Source organism: Oreochromis aureus, linkage group 18, assembly GCF_013358895.1.
Source record: "Oreochromis aureus strain Israel breed Guangdong linkage group 18, ZZ_aureus, whole genome shotgun sequence".
NCBI lineage: Eukaryota > Metazoa > Chordata > Actinopteri > Cichliformes > Cichlidae > Oreochromis > Oreochromis aureus.
In genome coordinates, this window is record NC_052959.1 from 25,598,718 (window position 1) to 25,623,533 (window position 24,816).

The window sequence follows — 24,816 nt, forward strand, 5'->3', positions numbered from 1 at the left end:
TAGTTTCACAACTGTCACTTGTGTTTTTATAATGAACATGAGAGACCAGTATCCCAGTAACCAAGAAAGTTGGCCGCAGCCTGAGAGTTTACACTTCCCTAAATAATTTGTCTCAGATCCTCCAATTTCAAAACACCTTAATCCTGTGAAAACAATTTTGTGGGATTGTGGTATGCTAATAAATTCTAATTTACTGCATTTTCAGGTCATTAGCCTATATTTGTCCACAGGAAACTGGAAAGGCAAACTTTTTTCCCCAACAGCTTCCTGCTTTATATTCAGTACACATTCACACCTTACTATATTCATACAAGTGACTGCACTAAAGATTCAAATAAGCTTCCCTACTTTCCTCTTATGTTTTTATAACTACTACTTGCTCATGCTACAGTTGGTCAGTAATTTTAGTTCGATGTTAGGTGGTTGCTCAGAAACACGATGACATCACTATATATCATGCATAATGAAAGCTTTGTGGATATAAATTAGATGTTACTGTTATGAAACTGAAATTAAATCCTTAGTGGTTTTATAAGGTGTTAAAAGTGAATAAATGCTACAAATGGTCAGTGATTTTAGCCTGTTTGTAGGTGCTTGCTAGGCAACATGATTGTATTAATCATAACATCCAATATAGATAAAAAAAAATCTTCAGGGCCAGTGTTGGATGTTCAACTCCTGATGGGGTAAGAGGAATTCGCAAGCAAACAAACACACAGAGATCTCATGTGTTAAAGTCAGATTTTCCAGAAAGACAAACCAGTAACCTTGTAAATATTCCCCCATTTTTCCCCTATAGATCTTTCTATATATTGAGGCATCTGTTTCTTTCTACTGCTGTTCAAAATCTATGAAAACCTCCCCAAAACTCTGGTTTTTTTGCCGGTCAACTCATGGCCAATCGCAGACAAAATCTAGACATAAATTTTTATTCCAGGTTTATTCTTGACTGACCTTTTGAATTCTGTATAACAAAGCATATTTAATATAATGTTATTAAAAATGTATTGCTACTTTACAATATTACCACTTTAAATAGCAAATTACAACAGAAGGAAATTACTGCTGCTCTAACATAATTCAGTCTCGGTTCTCCTATTAAGCACAGAGTTAGTGCAGCCAGTTCAGTTGACCTTTTATGCATCCAGTTTCTTAGCTCCTATACGGTTCACTGATTAAGCTGCATAGACAGTCTTGCAAGCCACTTTGCAACCCACCTCTATCTTTCGTGCTCTCACTTCATTGCTGGTTTTGTTGTCAGCGATCTCTGTTCTGTTCCATGTTGGGTCATGGGTAACAGAGCCAAGCTGCTAAATATACATTAGTGCACATTAGTAGAATTTCTTGAGTCCTCAAATAAGCACATTTACAGATACCTCCCAAAATGTTTATGGTAAACAGTAGCAGAGAAATTGTGACACTGCTTTTTTGATGCTCAAACCCATGAATCCAGGTCCAACAGCAAACACAAGCTTCAATTTACTACTTTAAGCTCATGATTTCACAAACATGAAATGTACTTACTTTGAAATCTGCCAAATAGATGCAAATGAAATATCCACAGGAGCTGCCAAACATCTTTTCAAAAGCCACACACACACACACACACACACACACACACACACAAAGTGTGAAGCCAGACAAACTTTTAGAAGTTCTGCAGCTCCCCCAAACCTCAGTGTTTATTTGCCGATTTACCCCAGAAGACAGAAAAGAAAACTACTTTAATAGCTGTGCTGATACATCTGCCACAAAGAGACCAACTGGCACCTTTTGCATATATATTAACAGTGACAACTCTTCCTCAGCAAGACTCCCATCAGAAGACCCATAGAAGGCAGTAATAAATTCCTATAAATGTGCTTTGGATCACAGTCCTGCATGCTGCAGGACAGAGTTTTGGGGGGTTTTTTTAAATCAGTAAAAGTGAATAAAAATATGAGCACAATCTTCTGCTTCTGTTCTGCACTAAACTCTAAAAATGTCCCATCTGTACAAGCTGTCAAACTGATTCAGCTTCAACAGGAGAAAGATTTATTTTTACTAAGGGAAGACGCCCGAGCTGAAGCTGCTGACCTGACACTGTAGGGTTGAATACAGAGACACGTTGTTGTGATTAGAAGTGTATGATACCCTTTTCCAAAACCAAGAACTAAGTACCCAATGCTGAGAAAAGTCTCAAGAACTTTTAAACACAATTTGCTGTTGGCCATCACGAGCTATGAACTTAAACACTGACGTAACTAAAAATGTTCAAATGTGAGTTTGGGAAAAATTGTTGGGAGTGTCAAGCTAAACGTTCACAGGAATATTTGTGTCCTACATTAAAATCCCACTAAACTCTGGTGGGATTTTAGTCAGAAGTAACTAAATATCAGCACAGGAAATAGGACAAAAAAGCAAGATGCCAAAAAGTCTAAAACTTTATCAGTGTTACACAAACAACTCTAGGACAAGACAGGCAAAAGCAGATTTTTTAAAGAATCGGAGTGTACACGTGAAGATGGGAGTTTGTAAAGAGGGGGAAAAAAGAAAAATCAAAAAAAGAGAAACGTTTTAAGAGCAAAGCACTCTTAGTGCTAAGAGTGCCATGATAATCCAGCGACAACTAACTGATCATCGAGTGTGAACACCTGTTTAAAACAGCTTGGCAGTTTGATGATCTGGAGCATTCAGGTGTGTTACTCCCACAAATTGATGTCCCAGCAAATTGACCCCAAAGTCAGACCGCTCAGTTAAACTGCACAGTGCACAGTGGTGGAGGGGCAATAATTTGGGTTTGTTTTATAGCGACACGGGGATGTTACAGTCATTGAGTCGATCATGAACTCTTCTGTATACCAAATTATTCTGGAGTCAAATGTGAAGCCATAAACAAATGCCAGCAAACTTCAATAAACTGAAGCAACGTCGTTACAAAGAATAGGCAAAAACTGCTCCACAACGACGTGGCGGAATTAAAGTCACACAGAAAAACATTCACGGGGCATTTGATCATAATTATGTAAGTGACTTGACTGAGATGTGGCAAGCACTTTTCAGGTGTGACTGGTGGGGAGCACAGCTACTGCAAGAAAAATGTGCAATACAAAAAAAAAAAAAAAAAAAAAATTAGGAAATTACCGAAACAATAAACACAAAATCGTGTGACAGTGTATCCACATGTACAAAAATACGAACAAAACTCTGGTTGTCATTATTTTTAGTGGTTCCACTGCGCTTTATGTTTTTATTGATGACAGACTGGATGCTGGTCATGAACCAATTTTAGCTCCATCTTTCAAGACCTGCAGTGTTCATTCTTCAGCCTGTTTTTCATTTTGCAATGTTGTGTGAGTAAGAGTGCTTTAAGCTTCAGTTGGTCAAACTGACAGACGTGCTGTGGGAAGTTTCAGTACAATTGGAGAACAGAAAAGAACCAGGCTGCACAAATGATTACTGAAATAAAAACTAGTGTCTTTATCGTGACATTACAAGACACCCGAGATACAACATCAGTTCTTATAAGTCCATGCGTTCCTGGTAAGTTTATTTTCATGCCAATACTCTGTAGTCAGAACCCTGCATTATGGAAATTTTATGTATTAAGCCCTGGGATATTCAATTTTGCCCCACAGCATTGCATCAGTTGCTGACTGAATTTGCCAGTGTTTTTTCAGGTGGAAATTTAAAAAAAGGAAAATAGCCCAGAGCTTGAGAGGTTAACCACAACCACAATTGTTCCCAAACCTAACCAAACCTTAGCCACTGTGTTGTCACACATGAAAACATGTTACAAGAACTGTGTTTTGGAGGTTTGGGAAAGCACAGACAGCTGAGGTTTTCTGCCAAATACGGGCATCATGTCAAGAAAATATCCTTCCGAAGGCCTACGCTGTACTTGGATTTTAGCATGAAGACCGAATGACACGTGAACACTTCACAAAAAATTCTACTGGGAATTAGAGAGCTTTATGTTGACCAAGCGCTCAAATGGAAAGTCAGACATAACTAGAAGATGAAGCAGGTGCAAAAACACCTGTGGATGGTATGGCCATGCCAAAGTTCCAGTCTGGGGACATCAATGCCACTGATGAGGACCACATGGCTGAGAGTTGGCACCTCGTTTCTGAACCTGTCCGCTCTGTGTGCCAGTCAGCTTCTCGCAGCCAGTTCTGTGCGAAAAAGGTGCTGAATACATTTATTCCACACAAGTATAAATCCCTACGGCATCCGTGTCAGCTCAATAAAAGAGGGCAATGTGAAGCCGCAACACTGCCATGACAAAATTCAGTGCTGACGCCAGTTAAGACACTCAGTCATGTCTATATTTGCAGGCATTGCTGAAAGCAAGGCTAGTTCTGGTAACAAAAAACACCAATGCCTGCAGCACAGCTTGAAACTGAAGGAAAGAATGCAAAGCTGCAATACAAGACCCCAACAGAGGACCCGACTAGTCTTCCATCCCCACAAATATAGAATCTGCAGCTGGAAGGAAAAACAGAGGCCATCCATCAAAAAATAAAGATCCAGGTAAGTGTTATTTAAAACAGATATACTCTCAAGGCTGGGATTGGTTACAGTGGCCCTGAAAGCTCAACAGCTTAGAACAGACATGCAAAAAGACAAAACAAGTGATGTTTAACATCTTCACCACTGACGCAGCATTTAGAAAACAACAATGTAAACAACAAAATACAGAAATGAGCTGCAAATAACAGACTGAACAATGACAGACTGCATGTGAAATGGATAAGCGCTCTGGTTGTTGACCAGGTGACTCGTCAAAGAAGCCTGTGCGCTGTGGTAGAAAATGAACTTTATGTGCATTTATTTTAATTTTCTTATTACATAATACATCTAAAACATTATGCTTCTAAAAATTAAAAATCATAGTTCACAGCCCATTGTTCCTTCAGTGGGCTGGTTTCAGTCATTATGCAAATGTACTGTTTATAAGATTGGGGAAACCTGCAGTCAGCTGAGACTGAAGAAGTCACTTGGATGAGTGATGAAACGTTTCTCCCACAAAACGCTACGTCCAGATGAACAGATTCAACTTTTGGAGATAGTTCACTTATATTTGGTTGCTTTTTCATTCAAGGTTGAGCAATACAGTTTACAATACAGTGCACATTTTACCATCAAACTTAGTAGAGGAGATGCAGAAACCACCATCTGTTTTACAGTTGGTGAGCCCAAAGGCAGTGAAGACAGCATTTTAGGTCAGGAACGCAAGCACAATCACAGTCATTGATTTTTTTATAATCATCCTCATCTTGTTTTTTTATTGGTTTTCTTGTTTTTTCACACTTGCAGTATCACGCTCTGTTAATTTGTGTCGGAGGTTCGTTTCTGTAACATCCTCAAGCAAAACTTTCTCATTACCCACCTTGTCAACACATTTGTCTCCGTCGCCTTTATCTTAACCAAAAATGAATTTTCAAATTGAAGCCTTGCCATATTGACACTCTGACACTGTGGATGATGCACATTTGGACTTCACTAAACACTGGAAGTGGTGTACTTTTTCACAAGAAGAAGGCCTTGAATGGATTCAAGTCTAATTCAAATCAGACATGCTTATTTTCTCTTTATAGGAGCAGCAGCAACAGTTTTTGATCACACCTTGCATGACTATAGACATGTAAGTATGAAATCATTTGGAATAGTTATAGGCCTGCAATTCAAATAAATGTTCCAAATAGAAAATTCATATAACTAATCATAAAACTGGCTTTGTTTAGCCCCAGGCACACAGGGCTGGACACTAATCGCCGACATGCATGCGCGAACTTCTTACTGAAATGTAGTGAAACTGTTAAAAGTGGGACACCAAAAACAGAGACTGATTGCTGTCAAAATAAATGTTCCACCTTCTGAAATGTGTTAAATACAACTGTAAGGCACAATTTTTACTTTGTAAGCGAATAATCTCCATATCTGGTTTAAGTTGCACTTTTTCAAGTCATTACCACTCAACTAGTAGTTGTCAACTGTTTGCAGACAAGCTGGCAACTTCCAATGTTTTTATAAATGTAGGACCTTTAGTGTTTTTGTTTGTTTTTTTTAAGAGAAAAATATATAGAGCCTAAAAACTGATCTTATCTGTATGGCTAAAAGCAATCACAAACCTCACTGGGTCACCAGTATAGCTCCAACATAAACTGAGTTTTTATGACGTGAGGGACAGAATATCAACATTTGTTTTTCACTTATTTTAATGCAGCGTTTCTGCTCTAATAATTCTGTTTTTGTTGAACTGCAAACCATGTTTAAAGTGATTCTTGCTGGTTGTAGACTTCGCAGTGGTGCTCTTGTTGAACTTCACATAAAAGCTAAGTAACTAATATCCATCATCTGTGCTGGTAACTCAAACTTAACTATATAATCACCTGCAGCTGGTCTGAAGTTGAGATGCTTTAACGAAGTCTTGGCTTGTTTCCTGCGAGTGTTTCAGCTCAGTGTGCTGTGACCCCGTTTGCCTCGAGTCTCTGACGTGATGACTGTGGCTGGTGAAAATCTGACTCACTGGTAAAATCCCCTCCCTTATTTTGATATATTCAGTCACTTTTATCATTAGTATTTAACACTCCCAATTCCCTAACACCCCAGTCCAGTTAAGTTGTTTAAGTGAAGCCAAAAAATTTTTTGATTTCGAGAGGCAGTTTGGGTCAAACTAAGCTCACTGGGAGCAGGTGAATGATTCACTCTGGTATTGCAGAACATGAGGATTTGCTCTTGGGTCACAATTCATGCATGCCATCTTAATAAAAGGTTTAAATTACTGTTGACTTTATTCACAGTAATCCTTCCTCTGCACTGAGACATTTAATAGCCCAGATAGGGCTTTTGGAAATGTGCAATTTACTGAAACTCCAAACTAAAGTCTATTTTACTGGATGAGCAGGAGGGATTTTGTTCTTTTGTTTCATTTTGAATTACATATCTGCACATAGAAATGACCCATTTCAGTTTTCTATGAGCTAGTAATGAGTGGTTAACGTCACTGTTCAAGTGTGGAAAACGTGCGCACACACAGACATTTGCACAGAAACTATGGTTGTAATAAAAATCGCTCTCCAGTTCAACAAAAAAGTTGCTTCACTATGTGTTTTTATAATAACGTAGCAGTGAGTGGCATTAGAAAAGCTAAAACATGAAAAGAGAATTGCACGTTGAGGCGCAAAGACGTGAGATCAGCACACTTTCCAGTGTTTCCTCGACTGTACAGAAGTAGGCGATGCACCAGCAAAGGGGAAAACCAAAGGAGGAGAAAAAAAAAAAAACAAGAAATGATTTTATTTACTTTGTTTATCTAATTTATTTGTAGTTGTTTGTTCTTTCATTGCAGAACTGCTTTCTGTCATGCGCTGTCACTGTAGTTTTACTCTTCTGTTCTGATTTTGTTTTAAGTAGTAAAACCTTTCAAATAAACACTATTTACACATTAAAAAGATTGAGAATTTGTCTTTTGGTGTGTTTTCAAGAACAACAAGAGGGTACATTTTGGTGTTGTAAATGACTCCCGAGTGGCCCGTTACTGGTGGAGACAAGCTTTTCCATGATCTCATTGCATTATACAATTTACTGTAATATCTGTTGCAGATTTAGAAAACACCATGTAGCACTGTTGACTTTGTATGAAAGATGGAAAAAGCTCTAAATCTGCATTCCCACTAATGACCAAAAGTGTGAGAATGGCCTTGTTCACTATTTTCAAGTCTTAAAATACAACATGAGGTTCAATTTGTACATTATAGTCCTCGACAGACTACAGGAGGAGATGCTGTCCATCCGTCATCTAGTGTCAAATAACCAAGATGATGATGGCCAAATAGATGATGGAATTGGCAACAGATGATGCTTCATTGACTAAATCCATCTTTTATACAGAGTGTTTGCTTAACACTTGTAATTATCAGTACGTTCATTTGGTTGTAATTTCACAGATTAACAAAAGCAGATATTACGTTTTGTAATGAGGTGAAGCTGAGTGTAACCAAAGGAACGAAAAAGAATTTGTATCATACTTTTGACTTAGTAGCTCATAATTGTAAGAAACTTGCTCATATGTGAGAAATGACCACAATGATATAGGCTTTAGAGCCATGCTATTACCTGGTAATGTAAACTTTAAGTCCAAAAGTACCAAAGTCAAGAGTCCGTATAAAAATATGGAATGAGCTGAGCCAGGTTAGGTTTTGAAAACCAGATACCATGAGCATAGGATGGGTTTGACTGTGAAACTGAGGTAAACTACACACTCCTAAGGCAACAACTTATCAAACACAAAGTAGGCCGAACCCAGCGTCCTTCTTTTGCATCCTTCTGGAGATTACAGACCATTACACACCAAACATGTTGAAAAAGCAAAACTGACATGAAATTCAGAATGTTTTCAATGCAAACTTGCAACTTGTAATTAGTGTAATGTTTTTAAAAACAGAAAACATTATATTCAGAAAAAAAAGCAATATGAAAAAAAAAATCATTCATCATCAAACATGAGCTTTATAAATAGGAACAATAAAAAGGAAGAAACAAGGATTCTGTGTTCAATTCAATTAAATGCTTAATTGTCCAACAAGGGGAAATTAGTTTAGCAGCAAGAGCAACAATAAGAATAAACAAAACAATAATAAAAAGTTCTTGTTCTTCAGAGTCGTGTTACCAAACCAAGCAGTGACACAGAAAGAAACAGATTCAATAAAACATCTGTAAAACAAAGACAACATTTCAGATGAGACATTAAAAGATCTCATTTTCCTGAAAAGGAACAGTCTTAGGTTCATCCAGTTATCACGACAACAGAAGCAGGATTTCATGGTTTGAACCAGGAGAGGACGTTGTATCACGACTGCTGCATGTCAGTGGGGCAGTCCGAGCGCTTGTTGGCAGATTTGGGAACGCATTTGAGGAAGCAGGTAAAAAACTTCAGAGAGTCTAGCAGCGTCTAGCTGCGTGTCTCAGGTAGAATAGCATTGTTTTACTATTTGATCTGAATGGTCAGATCTGTTAGTTCACATTTAAAAATAAAACATAATCCAGGAAAATTATGTGGTTGGTTTGAACAGCTGTGAATGATGAGTGATATTTTTAATGCATGAAACATTTGCACAAAGCTTTGCACTTGTGTGTAAAGGCCTAAACGGGGTCCATAACTTACTAAATGAACTTCACAGTGTATTCAATAAGACTTGAAACAGCAACTGAAACCATAAACTCAATAGGAAAGTGTTTACTTAGGTGATCAAAGCAGAGAGACAAGGGTCATTTTTCCCATAGACTTTTATACAAACATTTTGCTGCTAGAGGAGTCACCCGCTGCTTCCCATCAAAAATATTTTAAGTTATAAGCACTTTCATAATGACTTCTATCTTTTATGTACAGGGTATGGTTTTTGGTTTTGAAAGGACTATAGCAATGCTTCTTGCGGCAAAATCCATTTTCCCCACTTGTGAATTGCATTCGTGTCAACAAGCAAGACATAATTAAGTGATTTTCCTTAAAGCTGCGATATATCCGACTTGGCGCACAACATATGGAAGTATCAGCAGAAGTAAGCAAACACTAATACTTTATACTTGCAACTCTGCAATAAAACAACCTCAAAGTTATTATACTGGGTTCAAATTACACTCACACACAGTAGCTATTAATAGCAATTTTATTATGGGTCTCCTCTGTGACCAAAACAAATCCAAGTGCAACGCGAGAATGTGGAAAGACAGCAGAAATCTGCAGTGATGAGTGAGAATCAGCAGCACAAGTGGACTGGCAGCCAAAATCCCGAGTTTCCTAATGAGATGAACACAGCATTATATTATCATGCAATTCCTGTTTGACGTAAGACCTTAAGCAATCTGTAAATTTTTTCTTAGGCAAGTGTTGAGATATGCCATTTCAGCTCTCAGCATCTGCGACACCAATTCACATTTCATTTTTCTTCCTTCGCTTTTAAACTCAAACCATAAAAAAATATGTGGGTCTCTGCCTTTCCCTCCATCACCGCTCACCTATGCCGCTCCGGCCTCCCCTCTTGGCAAACCTAAACCTTTACAAGCAGGTGTGGATCTGTGAGAAACTTTGTTTTAGTGCAGATGGCAGGAAATTCCAGTGAAATGACAGCGGCTCAGTCTAAACCACAAGTTGTTGTGAGCAGCGCTCATGGACCAGATAGAGCAGGGCCAGCAGCAGCAGCGCCTATGGACCAAACTTGGACTCCTGGCCTGCCAGCGCCTTGAAATATGAGCAGCTTCACGAGGCGTCTGTTAAAACTCTTCTGCAATGGACTTATTCTGGTATGGTGGGTACTGACTGACTCCAGTGTGTCTTTCCAAACAAATTTTGGGTGGTATTTGGTCTGAGCAACCCTGTGAAAACAGATTATGTTTTACATCTAGTGGTTTATTGTAGCCGATGTTTGGTGAACCATCAGTATTTCAGCCAATAGATCAGTCAGGGCAGCATCAAGCAACATTTTCCAGCCCTTCATGCAGGGCTCCTCCACATGATGTCATGGGAGAATTAGCGAGTGAAGAAGCCACACATCCAACACTACAAAGCCGGGAATTTAAAGTTTGTTTTTATATAAATCTGGTTACATTGACTATATTGTTAATAATGTAATCTATTACAGTTAGCTGAATAAACAGTTTGACAAAGTTATGCGGTCGTGTTTAGGATAGCCTCAGTTTCACTGGCATCTTCTTGTCCTTGACCAATTTACCACTTTAGTTTCCCATTCAGTGGCTTTAATGTTGGTAAAATCAGCCAGTTCACCAGTGACTGACAGTGTCAGCCTGTTCCAGCTGTTCAATGCACTGATATGATCATTACACAGAGGTTTTTTGGAGTGCCACATTTGCCTCATATGATTTATATTTTTGCATGAGCTATCCCATTTAATCCACACCTAATTTTCTGGGGGGTTTTGGGGGATTTTTTGTTTTTTAAATAATCCTGTCATCAAGTGGTAATATTCGACATGTTTTTCACAAAGTTTTAGCCTGACAAATTTTGTATCTTTGGAAATGTTGGGATGTGAAGAACAATTTAAAATGTTTTAAAAAGTTTCACCACAAGCTTGTTATACTGTTAACTCAAAGCAATCAGTCATTCAGCATCTCATGTATCAACTGAAGGTGTTCCTGAGATTTATTTTTCTTTACTATTAGAGGAATCTGACCAACTTTCCATTAACATGTAAAACTTTCCTTGTGCTGCCATGTAGTTGATATTTTTTTAAAAGCAGCAAAGAACATGAACATTAAAAGGGGACTTATTATTCTCATTTCCAACTTCACAGTTCAAAATAATCCTTGATTTTTTATTTTATTGGATGTTGGCACAGCCCCTCAGTTCATCCATTCTCTGAAATAAGTTGTTGTACTGATCAGAAGGTTGGTGGTTCGATCCCCCGCCACTCTCCAATGCACCCATTGGACTATAAATGTGTGTGAATGTTAGATAGAAAGCACTTAAGCATTAAAAAAAAGTGCTTGTGTGTATGAGGTGCTTAGAGTGCTCTGGGAGAGTAGAATAGCAGTATATAAGATCGAGTCCATTTACCATTTAATCTGATATCAATGACAGTAGCAAACAGCACAAATGCTGTTGGCTGCAAGATGTAACCCTTGATAGAAAGTTGGATTTTTTTCTTATATCATCATAAATATAATTCCCCCAAATTACCTGAAATATTGTGATATAATTTTGAAGCTGTATCACCCACCTCTATACTGAATTATAGTTCAAGTTACGTTTCACTGTATTTCTGCATGCTTTGTAGCTGTGCACGGCTATTTTATCTAAAGTGTGCTATCAAAATTATATTTTAAATATACTGTGACACCAGATGCTTTTGCCCAGTACGTACGTGTGTGTGTGTGTGTGTGTGTGCGTGTGTGTGTGTGTGTGTTGTCAAAAACAAAGAAAGTGAATACAGAAGTTGTAGGAGTAATAAGCAATAAATCGTAGTGTGAGCTAGGAAAACATACACAATCAATAAAAGGCAGGAAGTCAGAAGTGTTTACAGCTGTTTAAAATGGCAACACTAAGACAGAACGAAAAGCCAGCAATCATAAAATGAAGAAAGCCACAATGGAGACATCCAGAGATAATGGTGAATTTTCTGGAAGAGAATCATAGTGTTGCGCTTGATTGTTCACATTGAAAATGACAGAAATAATTGCGTAACATCTGAAAGAGAGCTGAGAGAGAAGCCTGGTTTATTTCTTAGCTCCGCGCAGCTTGCTAATCACAGCGTGATTATCAGCTTCAGAAAGTTACAGAAATGGCTGGAAACGAGCAACTTTGATTAGATGTCGGGAAGGTCCATGTGTGCGAAACCATTTGAAACTATACACAGCCTCACTGTGGAGGTTAGGGTTTAATGACCTTCTACCTTTATCAGACCTAACATAGAGGTGATGGTCTTAAGCCTTAGAGTGGAAGCTTCACACAGTAATTACAATATGTCGAGAAAAGACAACTTTCTCAGTTGCATCAAAGAAAGAAAGAAATGCATGTGTCTACTTCCACATATGGAAATGAACTGATTACTGAGTACACTGTTAGAACAATAACAACAGCTTTCCCCAAAGGACTGAAAGTTTGAGTCATATCTCTCTACCTTATTCACTCTCTTGCACTTGGATGCTGAGGAATGAATATGGCACAGTCACGCAAGAAAGGGGGGAGAAAAAAAAAAAAAAGCACATCAAAATACTCATTAAAGTAATGCTTTTAACAAGTTCCAGGACACAATCTTAACTTTACTCCGAGTATTCATTTCAAAACAACTCTTACCAACCCTCTTCTTTGTAAGCATCAGTGAGAACTCATGTTTTACTTCAACATTTCTCCCTGCAGTTCCAGCAGACCCTACGCCACCTTTGAAACACTCCTTTTTTCTTTCTTTGAAAAAATAAAAATAAAAAATAAACACAGAAATGTAAATTGATTTTCTTCTGGGAGTAGATGAAAGCTGTATATGTCGCTCTGCAGATTCTTCAAGCCATCATTAATTTTGACAGATCTCTTTAATTTAACTGCTATATTTGTTATGCTTGTATGTTAGTCTTAGGAGGTTCCCAGTAATAATATTTGAACTTTATTGCAACAACTCCCTCTGCATTGAGTCTGTTACTCTCTTTAGTGCACACGTCCCAACACAAACTAATGCAAAAAACAGCACATCATGTTGCTACTGGCAGTGGCTACATGCTCTGTAAGAAGTATACTTTTAATTTAACATAATAATTTTGTCATTTTTCTAGGACAGTTCCTCTTTGTTGCCGAGTTATTTACCAATCTGTTTGCTTGGACATTGTTTATTGCTGCTGCATTGATTTAATCACTTTCTGCTCTGCTCTCTTGCTGCTTCTGCTCCAACCTCCTGCTGAAGACCCCATGGGAAATAAACCAATTAGCTTTATTCTATTATCCTTTATGAAAATGTGTTCATCTTCAAAACTGTACTGTATCAAAAGAAAACAGAGCTTTAAAATATGGGACATGTTTTACAGCTCATGTCGACTCTTAATATATCCTAAACTGCACTTGCTTATATTTTTTTCATATGTAGAAGTGGAAGAGGTCTCCCACAGAGGATTACTGCCAGCTCTGCCTTTACCCAACAGCTTTAATCTGTTAGATCAATCATTGTTTTGGTTTTACGGCCTACGGATGTATTATTTTGGTTTACTTTGACCACCACGCACGGCTTTCTATTCAGCATGAAGCCCTAAAAATACCCTAAACACCACCTGCTAAGGACCAAAAGAGAGGCAGACATAGATTAGATTTGAACACAGTGGTCCATTAACCAGACCAAAGGCCAGACATTTTCCTCAAAGTTGGTGAAGACCAAACACAGAGCTAGAAGGAGCTAAAAGGAACTCACCAGTCACTGTGGAAGGTATGCCAATTTAATTCCTCATTAATTCTATTGTATTCTATGCATTTAGGCATGACCACATGCTCAAGACAACCTCCTGAAGGTCAAACCGAGCATCAAACCCAGGAAGAAAGGTGATTTCAGTGAGTTTGAACGTGACAGGATTGTTGGTGGCAGACAGGCTGGTCTGAGCGTTTCAGAAACTGCTGGTCTTCAGGGATTTTCCCACATAGTCAGCTCTAGGGTTTACAAAGAAGGGTCCAAAAAAAATAAATAAATGAATAAATTATCCAGTGAGCAGCAGTTCTGAGTGAGAATGCTTTGTTGATGTCAGAGGAGAATAGGCACACTCTTTCAGGTTGTTAGAAACGCAATAGTAACTCAAATAAACTCTTTACAACCAAGGTATGCAAAAGATCACCTCTGAATGCACAACATGTCAAACCTTGATGCAAATAAGCTGCAGCAGCAGAAGACCACACCAGAGCAAAATTGGACAACAAAAGACTAAAAAAAACATTCCCTCATCTGATAAGTCTCGATTTCTGAGATAAAATTCAGATGGTAGTGTCAGAATTAGGTCTGATTATTGCTGCTGACCACGTCCAATCCTTTTAATGAACCCATCTTCTGATGACTGTTTACATCAGGATAATGCATGGTGTCACAAAGCCCAAATCATGTCACAGAGATCACTGTACTAAAATGGCCTCCACAATCCAATAGAGCACCTTAACTACGTCTGCTCTCAGATTGGGACATGCTAGCTTTTCCTGGCAGGACTTTTTGATGACGTTTCTCCTCTTCACAAAGTAACATGTAATCTCACCACACCAAAAACTTTTTACTGGTTCGACGCCTATGGAAGCTTATTTCCACCACTGAGAAGAGAAAAAAAATGGAGCTGACTAGCAAAGCCACTTTGAAATTTTGAATTATCTCAAAATTTCAACATAATACTTAGAAATTTTAATTTTCTTAGAAGTCCCCTATGACTGAGACCCCTAAGCAGGGTCGATCTATGTCCTTACCCTCACAAGCTTTGGGTAGTGACTGAAATCATGAGATTGCATATACAACTGGTAGAAATGAAAGAGTGGCTGGCCTTTCCCTTAGAGACAGGTTTAGGAGTTCTACCACCCGAGAGGGGCTCAGCCAGCTGAAGTGGTTCAGGCATCTTGCAAGGATGCCTCGTGGGTGAGCGCATGTCCCACCAGAATAAGGAGGCCCCAGAGCAGACCCAGCCAACGCTGGGGTGTTCCACCAAAGCCGGAGGAGGTAGCTGAGAAGCAGGAAGTCTGGGCGTCCTTGCTTTGGCTGCTGCCCCCATGATAATGGATTTTCTCAGACGTTTGACTTTGCAAGACAAACTTTTCAGATAATTAACTGAAATTTTTACTTCTGGATGGCAAAAAGAAAAACATTTAAGCTTCCATGGAAATATAGTCAGTAATAATTTCTTACTCTACTTGTGTTTTTAAATGGTAGCTTAAAAAACTGCAGGGTGCATTATTGCCACCTTTTAACTTTAGTGATATGTGAAGCCTAGATTATAATCTGTTGTGGACATGGATAGCTGGAGACTCGATGGCCCATCAGTCTTTGAAGTCCACTGGAAGTTTGCTGCCTGGGTGGATCCATGGTTGGTGCACTGTAATGTAAATTCTGCGCGGGCATCCCCACCGACTCCAACTGTCTCCAAACTCCAAAATTTACATGACTGGGACCCCAGCGGACTATATAGACCCCAGCAGACTCATAGATATGGAAAGCATAAACCCTGCTTTACAGCTTACCAACTGCTGAGGGGGAGAGGGTTGTACCTGTATAAGTATCTCTTGTATAATAAACCATTTAAATTCTGGGAACCAATTGAATTAAAAAAAAAAAAGCTTTAATCCACAATCCAGTATGGTGTTGAAAGTGATTGAAGGCATCTTTGAGATTATTCACTGTTTATCTCTTGTTCAAACATTGACATCTAATGCATTTAAATATTTAAGGTATCTGAGTTTCAATCAAGTCCAACACAAAATCAACAAAGCCCAAGGAGGAGCCTTTCCCTGCAACACAATCTGGATTCATTTCTAAACCAGAGAGACTATAGATACATTCATACACTCCCGCACACATTTCTTTAATAAATCTGTTTTCATGTGCTGTGAAAATAACCTCGAGCATGAATCTGGGGTTTATAATTGTCATTTAGAGATAAAGTACCCTCCTTGAATTAACTGGAACTCCTATAATCCCACTAATTCACTGGACTGCGCAAAGAAGAAAAGTTCTGGGAGTTGAAATAATTTCCCAAGTAAACATGATTTAAAAAGACATTAGCCCGCAGTTAATAAACACCAGAAACAATGTTGAAACAGTTACCTCTGATACTTGAAGCGAGTTGTATTACCCAGCTGTGTCACCCTTGGGTGTTGCAAAAGAGAACGCACCTCTGGCCAGGAATAATATTTCTGAACGAAACCAAAATGACTCTGTGCTTTTAGGGCAATCACTGTTAATGTCCATGAAAGGTATGCAGGGGTTGGGCAGCTGAGAAAAACAAGTGACGACCCATTTCATCAACATGCTCTGTCATAAAACAACAGCTCGAACTAGCATGAGATCGGATGTGACAAATTCAGACTCCAGGCTGTTTTTTCAAAGACGTGGAAACAAATATTTATATATGAAAAAGCAAATTAAATTCTTGCCTAACACTAATTCATCCCATATGACCCAGGGTTCGCTGCAGCTTTGAACTCTTAATTAAATACATTAGGTCATCCTTCCCTACGTAATGTAAACACAAGTATTAAGAGGGCTTTCGAAACAAAGCGTATGACTTTGAAAGACCTCTAATGGCCACCAGAGGGAATCGCATTAGTCATTTTTTTTCCCCCCCAGTAAAAATCTGATCAGATTATAGACAAATTTGAATTAGCAGGTTTTTCCCATCAGCTGGTTTTACGCAAATTTAGAGAAGTGGGTGGAACAAGATTAGATGATCAAAAGAGGAGCAGTAACTGACTGCATTACAACAAACTTATTTCAAGAATTTTTTTGTGTTTACAGTTTTGGGAAAATGCCACATTAAAAGCCGCCGCTAAAGGCAGCTTTGCACAATTTTGGCAACACTCTCCTAGATTGGTTTTCAATTATCTATGTTGTTTTAGCTATTGTAATTTTTCCAGTTGCTGCTTTTAGTTGTTGTGTTTATGTTCAATGTTCTGTTTGTATTAAAATGTTGTATCTTAAAAAGATAAAGAAGGACACATTTTGAATATTAGCTATACATCTCCTGACTTGGCTCAGAAATCAACAGAAGCACATCAGATAAACAAAACGTCAGATAAACAAGTAAACAAACATGCATGAATGCAACTTTTTCCCGTTCCGATACGATACTGACACCTTGACTAAGGGTACAGTAAGACACACTATGTTACCATAAATGCAATAAAAGCTTCTCTAAAGCGTCAAGCCGAACATAGCAATAGTGAAAGCTAGCAGGAGAGCGAAACTATCAAGAAAAGATTTGTCAGTGGAACTTTTCAGTTGTGTCAATTCACTTGACCTTACTTAGCTGACTTAACAGCTTGTGGTTAAATCCCAAAGTGCTGCAAACATACAAATAAAAGCTGTTGCTGTAACAAGTGTGAAATAGCTCCAAACTAGCTGCTAGTTTCTACCATGTTGTAGCAGTGGTGTGGGAAGAGCGAAGGAGTAAAACACAGGACGTAATTAAACAGGTCCTGTTTTAAGGCAAGGGATCCGCTAAATCTATTCTAGTGTTGTAGAACAGATTGTCACTAACACAGGACAGTGTTTTGAGTTAAGATGGGACTAATGTGAGCTCACCTGGAAATCCACACTCTACACCTTTATATAAATAAAGGCTAAAGAACAAGAGTAGATCAACATCGGATCTTAACCCAAAGGCTAGATCTGTGCATCCCTTGTTGGAAAATCTGTAGGTGATGAACTTTCGAAACTGGCTGAGAACAATAAGGATGTGAGGAAGGAACAATCTAAAATCTTTAATGCATTTTTGCTTTGGGGGACTTTTTTCTTGCCTTTAACATTTTTCTTTTATATAAAAAGGTCAGAAAATAGTAAAGATTGCATCAATATTTCCTGAATCCAAGAGCATAATTTCATTCTAAATCTGAGGGCAAAAAAAGAAAAGAAAATACAAAACTGATGGTGACAGCATTAATGACATGACATGACATGAAGAATTGCCCAAGACTTCTGAATATAATGACGTGTTGTGATTAAAAAGTTGTTTTTCCAGTGCATTAATCTCTGCTTTAGGTCTAACATTTAAAACAGCAGCATGAAGTCAGATATTATCACTAAAAAAAGACAGCGAGCAAAGAAAAGAACTCAAGTAATGTATTTGAGAGGGAACTGTATTCTTTATAAAAAACAAACCTTGCTGCATTATTAAACATCAATTCTTAAAGAGAGTAGCATCAAATTACACCAGGCTACAGCTCAAGAAGGTCTCCAATATGAAATGCATGAATGGAGTCCTTGGATCAGAAGGATATCGGGACCCACATATCCTTTTCTCATCTTTATTAATCTGTATTAATAACACTTGATGTTTGCAAAGATATTATATGAAATTCCCACTGCCTTTAACCTCACAATGTTAAATAATTATATTTTTAAAAAAGTCTGTGTATCCCGAACTGGATTCACTAAAAAAAAAAAAAAAAAACCCTGCAAATAAGTAATCTTCCTAACAAACAGAAACCAATACCATAACCCATTCAGCAGAGGTAATTAATGATATCGCCAACAATTCATTAACCAACATATTATTCCAACTACAAAGCTCGTTGGTCTCTCAGTTCCTAAGGGAAATGATGACATTTCAATATATACTGGGGATCAGAGGGGGCTTCTCAGGAATTGGGTTACAGCCATGTTGTAACCCAATGACACATTTTGAATCTGCCGTTTACATTTTGAAACCGGCAATAGGAAAACAATCCACTAAAACTGAAATGTTATTGTTATTTTCTCTCCCCGGTGAGAAACTGAGGCGAACATACAGCACAACTGTCAGGCCAAGCAAATACTTTAGGTAGAAACAAACCTTGGCTTGCTGCTGATTTCCCGCTCGTAGCACCATGGTCCATGTGAGAACTTGAACAAACAATCTGAGCATCTGGTGAAATAATCGGTGAGTCATCGGTGTTGACCAACAACCTGATTAACCTCCCAAAAGCATATTAAAGTAACTTAGTGCTTTGTGAAAAAGCCAAAATCTTGTTTATTGCTCCTTTAAGAGTCACATATATAACATTAAATTAAGTTAATAAATTATCAGTGATTCCCCATCTCAATGTACATCTCAAAACCATGAATTCCCAGCACAAGCTGCATGTCAGTGACACCATAAGACTAATGATTAAAACAAGCCTCCTCATCTGTTTGCCTCTCAGTAAGCCAGATTTCCACCCCCCGCGCAGCACTTTTCATTCCAGCTACATTACATAAATCAGCAGACTGCAGAGGAGTGGAAAGGAAGAGTCCCATAAGTAACAGGAGGGAAACTATCACAGGGAACCATTTGGGCATGAGCTCACTATAGTGTATAGCTCTTAATTGCCTTCCTCAAATGCTTGTTGCACAATCAGAATAAGTTCTTGTGTAATCCAAGATATGGAGGTAAGATTAGACCTGATAATAACATTTCTTGAGGACAGCGTGGAACTATTTTCTTCCACCCAGCGATGGGTTTCCTCAATTATCATAAAACTCCTGACAGGTCACTGTACATTTGCATCCATCATACATCAGCTGGAGTCCATTTACAGAAACTCTTAGTTGGTGGGGGTTTCGTTAGGAGAAAACACATCATATTGTTTCAAACTTTTACATTCAACACACAACATAAACCAGGTGCTAACGCGTTAAACTCCATGACAGAGAAAAAAATCGTGAAAAAAAACTTGATAAAAGTGCAGTAAAGTCACATCAGGCCAGCTGTTCTTACCGTGTGGTGTCCACTCATCAGCTTGTTGTCAGTAGGTCTTTGCCTTGCGCTGACTGCACGCGGATTGTACTTCCCACTGTCACTGCAGAGCTCTCGGCTCACGAGCTGCAGCTGCTTAGCTGCCCGCGCGCGCACTCACGAACTCTCTCCCCTTGACGTGAGCTAATATACGTCTGTAAGCATCTGTTACTGCTTTTAAAACACTTTCATAATGCTGCGTATGAAGCGCTCATTGAGTCTGTAGTGTTTTAACAGTGAGCAACGAAGTAAAGGAACGAAGTAAAAAGAGTAAAAAAAAAAAAAGGTTTATAAAAACGACTTAGATCAGGGGCGTGTCCAGAGGGGGGATATGTGGTGACTCTAAATATGATTGGCCCCCAATCTGAGTTAGAGGGAAAATATTAATAAAACTGAGAAATGTTGAAGTGCTTTCATTTTATGTTATCCATGCAGCCAGTATGTATGGAAGCTTGTTTCCACCTATGAATTAAAAAAAAAAAAAAAAAAAAGCCCTCTGTAAGTCAGAATTTCAGGTTCGGTCTCTCAAAATGTACCTTTACTAATCCAAACTCCTAAGAAAAGAACTTGGATTTTTGTGTTGTTGAGTTGAAACTTTGAGATAATCACTCAAAAATGTCAACATAGTCTAACAATCAAGAATTTATTTTTCAGCAGAAGAAACAAGAAAGTTGTTTTTATTTAGAATATTTTTTTCTATTGTTGTTGGATTAGAAACTCAAGTTAAAAAAAAATAGAGATAAATCTTGAAGTACTATTCTGGGATAGTATTTTTGAAAGAAAAGTTGAAATAATATTTCAAGTTTAATCTTGAACAAGGGTGACAATTATTTTAACTTTTTTCTTGAAATGGCACTTTGAGACTTATCTAAAAAAAAATGATTTTAATCTCAAAAAGAATAATATTAACAAAATTGATATTGTGTGTGGGACAAATCTGGGCTACATCATTGTACCATACTGACCTACTTTATCTGCTCCTGTTTTGGGGTATATAAGATAAGAAACTTTACACTGATTGGTAAGGATGGAGTTCTTGTAAATAAATTGTCCCCTTTGGCTGATCAAGAACAAAAGGAACACAGTTTTATACTACACTCTCAGACTGCTGTAGCCTGTTTACGTTCGCTTCAGGTAAATTCACCCATATTTGCTCCTGGACGGTGGCTTTTCATTTTAAAAGGAAAGTACGAGAGCATTTCTTTTTCCTTAGGATCAAAACTGCCCAGGTGTGAGCTGTCTTGATGGAAGCTTGCACCTTCTACATGTAATATGTTGTATGTGTAAAGTATTGAGTTTTTAGTCATAATTTGGGCATGTATATCACTATAGTCTAGCTATAATAGACATAGATTTAAGGCATTTTTTTTAATATAGTCATCATTTAAATAGAAAGTTTTAACCTTAGTAAACCACACATGTGCCGAAAAACTTCTGACCCAAATTGTTCCCGCTTCAGTTAGTGAAAAACGTGCTCCACAACACTAGGCTCATTTCATATCATTCTAAGTATTATTACACTGAATCAATATATATCTGCAAAGCTTAAAAATGGCTGTATAATGCTTCTTTTCTCTTTTTCCAGTGATGTGAGGAAAGTGAAATGGACTAGTTTCATGTCTGTAGATTTCATGGTTACTATGATTAAAGAAGCTTTAAGTATAATTCATAGTAAACCTCCTTCAATCAAATTGGAACATTTGGTAGTTTTAACCAACCTCACAGGGCAAAATCTCTAAACTGTTAATGAGTACTAGGAAAAATGTTTTCCATACATACAAGCTGTTTTTATCACTGTATGATTCTGATAGAAGTCCACTTTCTTATTGAAGAATGTCTATTTGATATGTTATCCTGGCGCTAAAGTCAATAGAAGGCATGTTGACTGTAAATCAGTTTATTGATTATTAGCACCTGCAGCACTCGGGTCAGAGCAGAACGTTAAATCTAAAGCAGCTCCAGATGTGCTCTAAATAGTATAAGCCTCTTAAGACAAATGCATCTGTAAAACTATAAGTATGCATAACAGAAAGTTTTATTACGGTTTTTCCTCGTATGGTTTACCACTTTTCCTATAACTGAAAGAGACTTAATATTAAGTTCACATGGCTTCTCTTCACTTTATGATATTTGTATTTCCAGTGGTTTCCCTATAATTTGTGCTGAGTATGTTTGAGGTGCTTGGTGTTGACCTTACTTTCACCATATTCTGGTTTCTGCTCTGCACAGTTTCCTATGGTGTCTCTGTCACTGTCAGCTCTGCATGATTTATACCAGGGTGAAAATTGATGGCACACATTACCATCCCATCACTGCCAGCACTGACATGTAAACTCCCTGCTACTCCAACATTTGTACCAATCACGCCAATACTTGGACACACTGCATAACAGCGTGTCAAACATCTGTCTCGTCCTCACGCTCTTAAGACTTTCATAAATACACAAAAGAGGCAAACAAGCAGAAACCTTTCATCTGTGTACATGATCACACAGTGAAACTGCAAGTCAGAGTATGAGTTCTGATTTCTGAGAAGATGCACAGAGCTGTAAACAAGTCCTCTGGGATGGAGCTGCAAACAAAACCAGATGGGCAAAAACAATTCACAAAAGAACATATTCTCCATGAAAATTTGGGACACAGGGGCTTCGCTGCTAACTAGATGCAGAAAACAGCTGGTGTTAATCTCTCTTTTTGCCATCCCTTCTCTTTAAAGTCATTCAGAAATCTTTTGAAAATGAGAATTAAAGCATTTATTCAGGGTAAAACACAAGTGTTTTTTCTTCAGCTCATTTTCATCTCTGAGCAAACAACAAATCACTGGAGATGATGGACTGATGTTCCAACTTGGAGAATAAAGTAGGTTCTCAAATTCACAGGTGCTTACAAGGCTTTTTCATTGTAAGATATTTGGTATTTTGCGATGAATATAAAAAGATATGCAGGCATTTTGACACTCTGCAACCAACAATGACTTGAAAAAATCAAATTCATGTAATAAGAGCTCATCATTTAACTCAAATTGGTAAGTGTCTGTCCCACAAATTAAATAATCCCAGCATTTTTGGTATTTCAGATATTTGGTTCACTTTTACTATAAAAATATCCTTGTATGTTATCACCTCTCAAGCTCTCTGGAGACACATAATGCATAGGTTTTATAGAGCCTGTACACTAGATGTCCTCAGTGATTTTCTTTCCTCCCTGTATCACTTGACTTTCTTTGTGTTGAGGACCTGTTTCTTTTACATCAGTGTTTTATGTTAAGTATAGAAGTTACATTTATATATATATATGAAACACTTACTGTTTGCAAGGTATAGCAAGAGGTCTTACTTCCTTTTCAAGACTTACAAGCCAAAAAGGTCCAGAAAAATCATCATACAAGCTAAAAGATTTGGTTAATACACCTCCTCGGTTTGCCTTTACTTTTTTTCTTTGTTTAAGACGTTGAAAAAATTTGTTGCACAGCACCTGTACACTAGGTGTCCTCAGTGAGCTTTCTGTGTCTGTGTATAACAGCGGTGGACAACTCCAGGCCTCGAAGGCTGGTGTCCTGCAGGTTTTAGATGTGTCCTCGAACCAACACAGCTGATTTAAACTGCTAAATGGCCCCGTCAACATGTCCTGACGTCCTCCAGAGGCCTGGTAATGAACTGCTCATGTGATTCAGGTGTCTTGGCCCAGGGTGATATCTAAAACCTGCGGGACACCGGCACTCGGGGCCTGGAGTTGCCCACCCCTGGTGTATAACCCGACTTTCTTTGTTTCAGGCCTCATGTCTACACAGCTGTCGCTTTTCTCCACTCACTCTTGTATATGTAAATAAGAAGAGTAGTTATATTGACCTGACCAATCTTCCACATTTCCATTCGGGTATGTTTTCTTTTAATTAAAAAAAAAGAGTCCCTATTAGTCATAGGTACAACTCAGTTCAAAAGAGCCTTTTCACTAATCTTCTAAACCTTTTCTTTTCAACTAAAATCACTTTATTTGTTGTGTACCTTCTATTAAGCTCTGTTAATTAGCACATTTTGTTTTTAATGTCTACACTTTAATGTGCTGGGTTGAAAGGAGTAAAAAGAACATAGGAGCAGATGTACTACACTTTATAACTAAAGAGTTGCAACCTGCTTGTCCGGTTCTGGAAACATCTCAATGATTATAATCAGTTGTGGTGTTTTTCTAAGCTTATCTTCTTTGTGGTACATTCTTTCTTCTTGGTAGCAGAGCCTTCATCTGATTAAAAAAATGTTCACCCTCTAAACAGCTAAAACTCTTAATCTGTGCCAAATACTTTTTAAACTCACATTCATCTTTTTATAAATAGCAACACTGTCATCTCCTGGCCGGCTGTGGTAATAAACCACAGGCCTATTGCTATAGATAAATGTAAGTAAACGGCCCGTTAGACAAATGCAAGAGGCTGTTGAATTAGAAAAGAGCTCAACAGAGTTAATCACAGTTACAAAGATGATTCATACTGGTCTAATTGTCAGCCAGTGTTTAAAAATAAAGCTCAGCACTGAATGTGTTTTCACAGCAAGATAAGCAAAAGTTACTAAACACTGTTCTAACATAAATATCTTGTTAAATATATATTTAATTGTTTAATGTTGTTATCAAATATATATTTAATTTATCACATACTCTTTAAAAAGGTGAAAAGAGAAATTAACATAATAAAAATAAACGTTTTAAATAATTCATTTTTCAACAAGAGGAAAAAAAACTAGAAAATTTCTTTATTTTGATTTTATAAAATTTACTCTTGTGGGTCAAAAAGGGTTTTGTTTGTTTTGTTAAAGGAAGAACTAACGAAAGATAAACGTATATAAAGAGTCCTAGCTTTTGGAGATTTTATTCTGAAAAGAGTGCGTAGTGATTTCTCCAAGAAAGAGGGTGACT

At 37.9% G+C, this 24,816-nt stretch overlaps 1 protein-coding gene across 3 annotated transcripts in view; it reads right to left on the reverse strand.

Moving 5' to 3' along the window:
• The window catches only part of LOC116313424 (zinc finger protein GLIS1), a 61,443-nt gene extending 41,419 nt beyond the window's left edge, over positions 1-20,024 (reverse strand). For 2 of the 3 annotated variants that reach the window (XM_031731126.2, XM_039602855.1), the window contains exon 1: positions 19,891-20,024. The gene's annotated coding sequence lies outside the window, so the exon portion shown is untranslated. Of the gene's footprint in view, positions 1-6,374; positions 6,459-19,890 lie in introns of those variants that run through there. The other variant, XM_039602854.1, reaches the window with a different exon arrangement.
• Positions 20,025-24,816: the final 4,792 nt, after the last annotated feature.